Genomic DNA, 5,365 nt, shown 5'->3' with positions numbered 1-5,365 from the left:
CACTGTGGTCATCAGCTCCACTATTCGCGAAGCCGTCTTCAGTCCACCATTTTTCTTCTGGAAGTCATGAATATATTATCGTTCCTATACAGATCTCTATTATACTCTTTCTTATTCCATCTGTTCAATTGTATCCCAAATCATTGCTTTTATTTTTCAGTTCTTTTACTCTGCCTGAGATTTCTTGCTTAATCCTCTTCACCTACTTCCAAAACAGCGTTCTATTTCCCTCAAAATCGCTCTGCATTGTCTCTGCTTCTTTTAATCTTAACTGTTCCCTCCTTTAACTCCATTCTTTCCAACTACCTTTTCCCTCTATAATCTGTCTGTCATCTTCATTTTTAAGCATTTTCTTTTCTTCTTTTTTCCTATCAACAGCCTCTTCCACCAAACAGTCTTTGCTAATGGTAAGGAGAGAACCAATAGATTTTGGCCCATTTTGGGCAAGATAACAAAGGGACACGTACTCAGATTATCCACTAAACGAAACATTTCAGATGTCCATTGAGAAGATTCCGTTGGGCCAAATTATGTAAGCATGTCTAGTGGCTAAAGGGGGTTGAAACGTCTAAATACGCAGCAACTTCTTAGAAAGTTTTTTTTCTATAAGCAGACCCTTCTGCCGTATAATAGCTGATTGTGGGATTTCAGGGAGCAACTGGCAGCCCTGAGTCCTGCAGAAACGTTGGGAGGTTGGCTTGTGAGGACCATCTGTCCTTCATCTCATGGGTCTAGCTTGCTGTTCACATTACTGTTGTTGTGCTATTGTTGTTCTTCTTTGCTTCCAGACAGGTGCTAAATTTATGTGAACTTGAGGGAGATGCGGTCTTTGTTTTCCTGAATTGCCTGGCAAGTCTGTGCATTAAATCATACGCTACTAGACACTTTTTTTTTTTGTCCCTGCGTGAGCTCCTGAAACCTTAGATAAACGAAACATTGTACACTGGGACGAAAACATCCGTTCTCATAAAAGGAAAACATCCCTTGCTACAGACAGGGGTGCTTCCAACACAGCTATTTTGGATGGTTGCTTGGTTTCAATACAATATCCAGAGAAATACCACCTAGGCATATGCCAAGAAGGATGAATCACATTGATCTGGAGAAGAATCTGGAGTCCTGACAATAAAATGCTCTCCTTTTTTCAAAATTCCTTTTCTTTTATTGATTGATTGATTGATTGATCAAATTTATCACTGCCCATCTCCTACAAAAGGGGCTCTGGGCAGTTTACAATAAAACATAAGTCAAAAGCATATAGAACTATAAAATAATATAATACATAATAAAATATATACATTTTCCATAAACCTCCTCTAGGTTTGGCTGAGACTGTCCTCCACGTACTTGCACCAATGCGGATAGTTTACCGTATCTGTAAATGTGGCTGTCAATATTGGCATTATCTTCCATATTAGTAACTGCTGTAGCCAAGGATGAAAAGGGAGTTTGTGTCTCTTGAGATCTGGGCCTTGCTCTGCATCACCACTGATGATCAGGTCAAGATCAAAGAATTAATTGGCTACATTTGCCCGACTTTCCAAAGCGAAGCAAACCATCTAATGATCTAGCCAGGGACAAACCCAGCCACTCTACTTTGCAAACCGTTGTTAGTAGCTTAGCCCCATGTGTGGAACCAAGCAGTTATGGCTTATCTACAAACTGTGCTTAAGGCTGGCCTGGCTAGATGCACGGGGTGGGTCAAGAAGCGATGACAAATGCAAAAACGCCAGAGAATTCCTGGAAGCCTGGCACTCAGACAAAGCAGCCATCAACAGACACATAGAGGTAAACAACACCTACATACCATTCAAAAGGGACAATAGAAAAGCCAAAAGACCAGGGCACTCCCTTTCCAGCAGTCAACACCCAGATATGCAAAGATTAACACTAGGATTAACACCAGATGAACCATCAAACAGCACAATACACCCTAATCAAGGAACTATTAACTCAGGCAATCAACCAAGCAGCAAACAACAGCCCAATCAAAGAACTCCCAAGGAGAGAACAACACCCCCACCAACACAAGCAGGGCAAGCCACGGTATATAAACTGAGAGCAAGGCCCACTCCCTCCTCGCACTGAAGATGTTGCCTAGCCTGGCAATGAAACGTCTGCAAGAAAACAACAAGGCTCAGAGAGGACCCAGGACTCCATTGATTACAAATGACTACACTGAAGAATCATAGAGAAGGTGACAAATTAAACACGGTACTTGAATAGACTCTGATCAAGGCCCATGTGGAAATGAGTGAGAAACATCACCAGTCAGATCTCATCTAGAGTATTATGTCCAGCTTTGGATATTTAAGAAGGCAAAAGATAACAAGGGACCAGGCTCGGAGAAAAGAAGCAAAAGCAGTCATAGGCATAAAAAACCATTGGTTTAATGCGGTGTTTCTTAAACTTTTTTTTTCTCTCAGGAGGCCGTTCCATTTTTAAAAATTATGGAGGACCCCAAAAAGCTTTTGTTTGTATGAGTTACATTTATCAATATTTACCATAAAAAATTAAAATTGACACATTTGCTGCCACATCTCATGATTGTTTGATGGGATTTTAATATTTTATTATTTTTCAACATAGGCTGGCAAATAATTTTGATTTTACGGACCCCTGAGACAGCCTTGGGGGACCCCCAGGGTCTTCGGACCACACTTTAAGAAACACTGGCCTAATGTATTCTGTGCACCCAATCATTGTGGTCTAAATATAGCTGATTGGTTTCTTCAATATACCATGAACAAACAGTACGGCTTAGCAAAAAGTGTGAACCCAGGCAGAATACATGTGCAAATATTTATGTGTTTGGAGAGGGCTGAGAGGAATAAAAAAAAAAAACCTTAAACCATCCATCCAGCAAAATCCGAATCTCAGAAAAGGTCTTCCTAAATTAAAAAAAGTTGACTTGCCAGATTCCACAAATGACTCACCTGATCCTATTGAATATTAAAACTCTTCCTTCCATAATGGCTACAATATCCTCCAAAATCTTTTCCACTTCAAGTCTCTGACTTTAGAGTGGTACAATCCCAAATATTTAGAAATGGTTTTATAACCTTTTCCAACTAGATAGGTACCAACAGCTCTTTTAATGAAGACTTCAGGGGGAAAAAATTGAGTAGGATACGACATGATGGTTGAATCTCCATGGAGAGAATGTTAGCGTAATAAAGGAAGCAGACTTTTATGAGATTTATGACCCAAATCTGATTGTTTAATGGCCTTAATTTTCTTCTTAACGGGATGGACTGAACTGGCACATTGTATGTTGGATTACTTATCAAAAAGTAGCAGCTAATTGGCAATTAACTATTGGTTCACAGACTGCTGTTATATATCAGCCAAGCCTACAGGAAGTTCTGATAATGGTCAGTGGCAAAGCTACACAAAAATTTAGAAAATCTAGAAAGGGTTGAATATTTTTTCCACAAAACTGTCGCTGCTTCAATAATTGTCTTTTAAAGAGGAGGTCTGAAGAACTACAAATAAGGTCTTCTAACAAACATTGTTATCTTGCTCAAGACATAATGCAAACTGGCAAGGCAATTCTTTGTAAAGAAAAATGGCCTGTTCACCTACCTAGGCATATTGAGAACTTTCCAGCTTAGAGTTGGAAGAGATACTTTTTTTGAAAAACAACTGTATCCTGATATGAACTTTGTATTGTGATGCACCAACTTCGGAGGAGAGGAAAGGAAATGGAGAAGTGGAAAAATATGTTTGCCCTGGAGTGCAGTGGAGATAATATTATTTGTGTCTTCTTAACCATGCTAAAGAGCGGTTTTAAAACGGCAGCCCTGACCTTTTAAAATCATTTTTCCTATGCCATCCCACAGGATAAAAATTAGAGTAGTTTTGTAAGTTCGTGAGAAAATCATAACAACCAAAAACCTTATGCATTTTAGATATGGGAAGATTCTGTGCTTTGGATTTTATAAACATCCAATTCTTCTGAAAAAAAAATGATCTTTTCTTCTTCTTCTCTGTCTTGTCCTAAAAATCCAGTGATGATCATGAAGGAGGAGAAACATCTTTCAATCCCCAAGACCAGAGATGTTCTAGGAATCACTGCTACCAGATTTAACGTGTTCTGAGCTGGAAATCACAAACCACGTAGGCTTATCAACAAATTGCAAGCAAAACACACACTATTGCCCCATATCTTGGGTGAAACAGGCTAGGCACTCAACTATAATGCTAAGTTGTAGTCACCACCCAGAGTCGCTCTTTGAGGGAGATGGGCAGTGACAAAATTGAAATATAAACAAATAAATTACGAATCTCAAAACTCATGCTAGCAAATCTGAATGAGGTATCTCCAAAAAGATGGCACCTCCCAAAAGCAGTAAGAGAGTCATTTATTTGCTAGGGAAAACCAACTATTTTGACTTGGTAGGCCTTGTTTTAAAACACAGGTTTTCAGGCCCCAAAATATTTGAAAGTCCTTCCTTTTCTTCCTTCGAATATATCACCTTCTCTCCTTTTGTTGGAAGACACCTCTCACTTGTTTTACAAAAGGTATGGCAGGAAAGCAGAACATCAACGAAGCAAAGAACAGGTGGTATGTATTTGTTTTTTAAGACAGAATTTCCTGATAGATTTACTGCCATCTGAAGATAGAAGCCATCATTTTTACAATAGTGAAGGACCTGTCTGTAATTTTATAGAGAAAAAAAAAAGTAATGGTCTATTAATTTTGGCATTTAGCATATTTTTCCTCTCCTAATGATAGGATTCAGGTTAACTTCCAAATGAACTTTTAATTTTAAGTGACCCAATCAAGAAAACTGCCTGGTCTGGCATGAGTAAAAGACCCCAATGGCTGGGAATAACATTTGGTTTCACAAGCAAAAAAGTTAGAAACTTTTAAAAATGCATGTTTTTTTAAAAAAAATGAGTGGGGGATCGGGCATCATATAACCCCTTTGGCTGTAGTCTTCTCCTTCTCATATCCTTTATCCATAACTAAATGCATTTGTTAATTCTAATAGCATTACCTTTCATTAAAAAATAAAAGGAGGGGAAGACATGTCAAATTCCATACAATGCCGCACAAGTATCTTCAACCTGGTTTGAGCTTTAGTGCCCAAATAGGAAGAATTTTAAATTCCTGCTTTCTTTTCCTTCAGCAAAATGTCCCACTGTATTGTTGCAGTAACACCTGCCAAGTCTTTGCTAGCAACCTGGTTTGTTATAAAACACTGGGTGTGCCAACAGCATCTTGTTGCAGTCACACATGGCCAATTTTGCAGTGATTAGTCCTAGGCAGAACCTCTGTTTCACCCCACCCTTCTTCTCAAAGCTGGGGAACCATTTGGGGATCGCATGACCTAGTCAGGTTGGTTCTCTTGATCAAAAT

The sequence above is a fragment of the Candoia aspera genome, chromosome 11, assembly GCF_035149785.1.
Source record: "Candoia aspera isolate rCanAsp1 chromosome 11, rCanAsp1.hap2, whole genome shotgun sequence".
Classification (NCBI taxonomy): Eukaryota; Metazoa; Chordata; class Lepidosauria; order Squamata; family Boidae; genus Candoia; species Candoia aspera.
The sequence above is the reverse complement of the archived record's forward strand: the minus strand, read 5'-3'. Positions refer to the sequence as shown.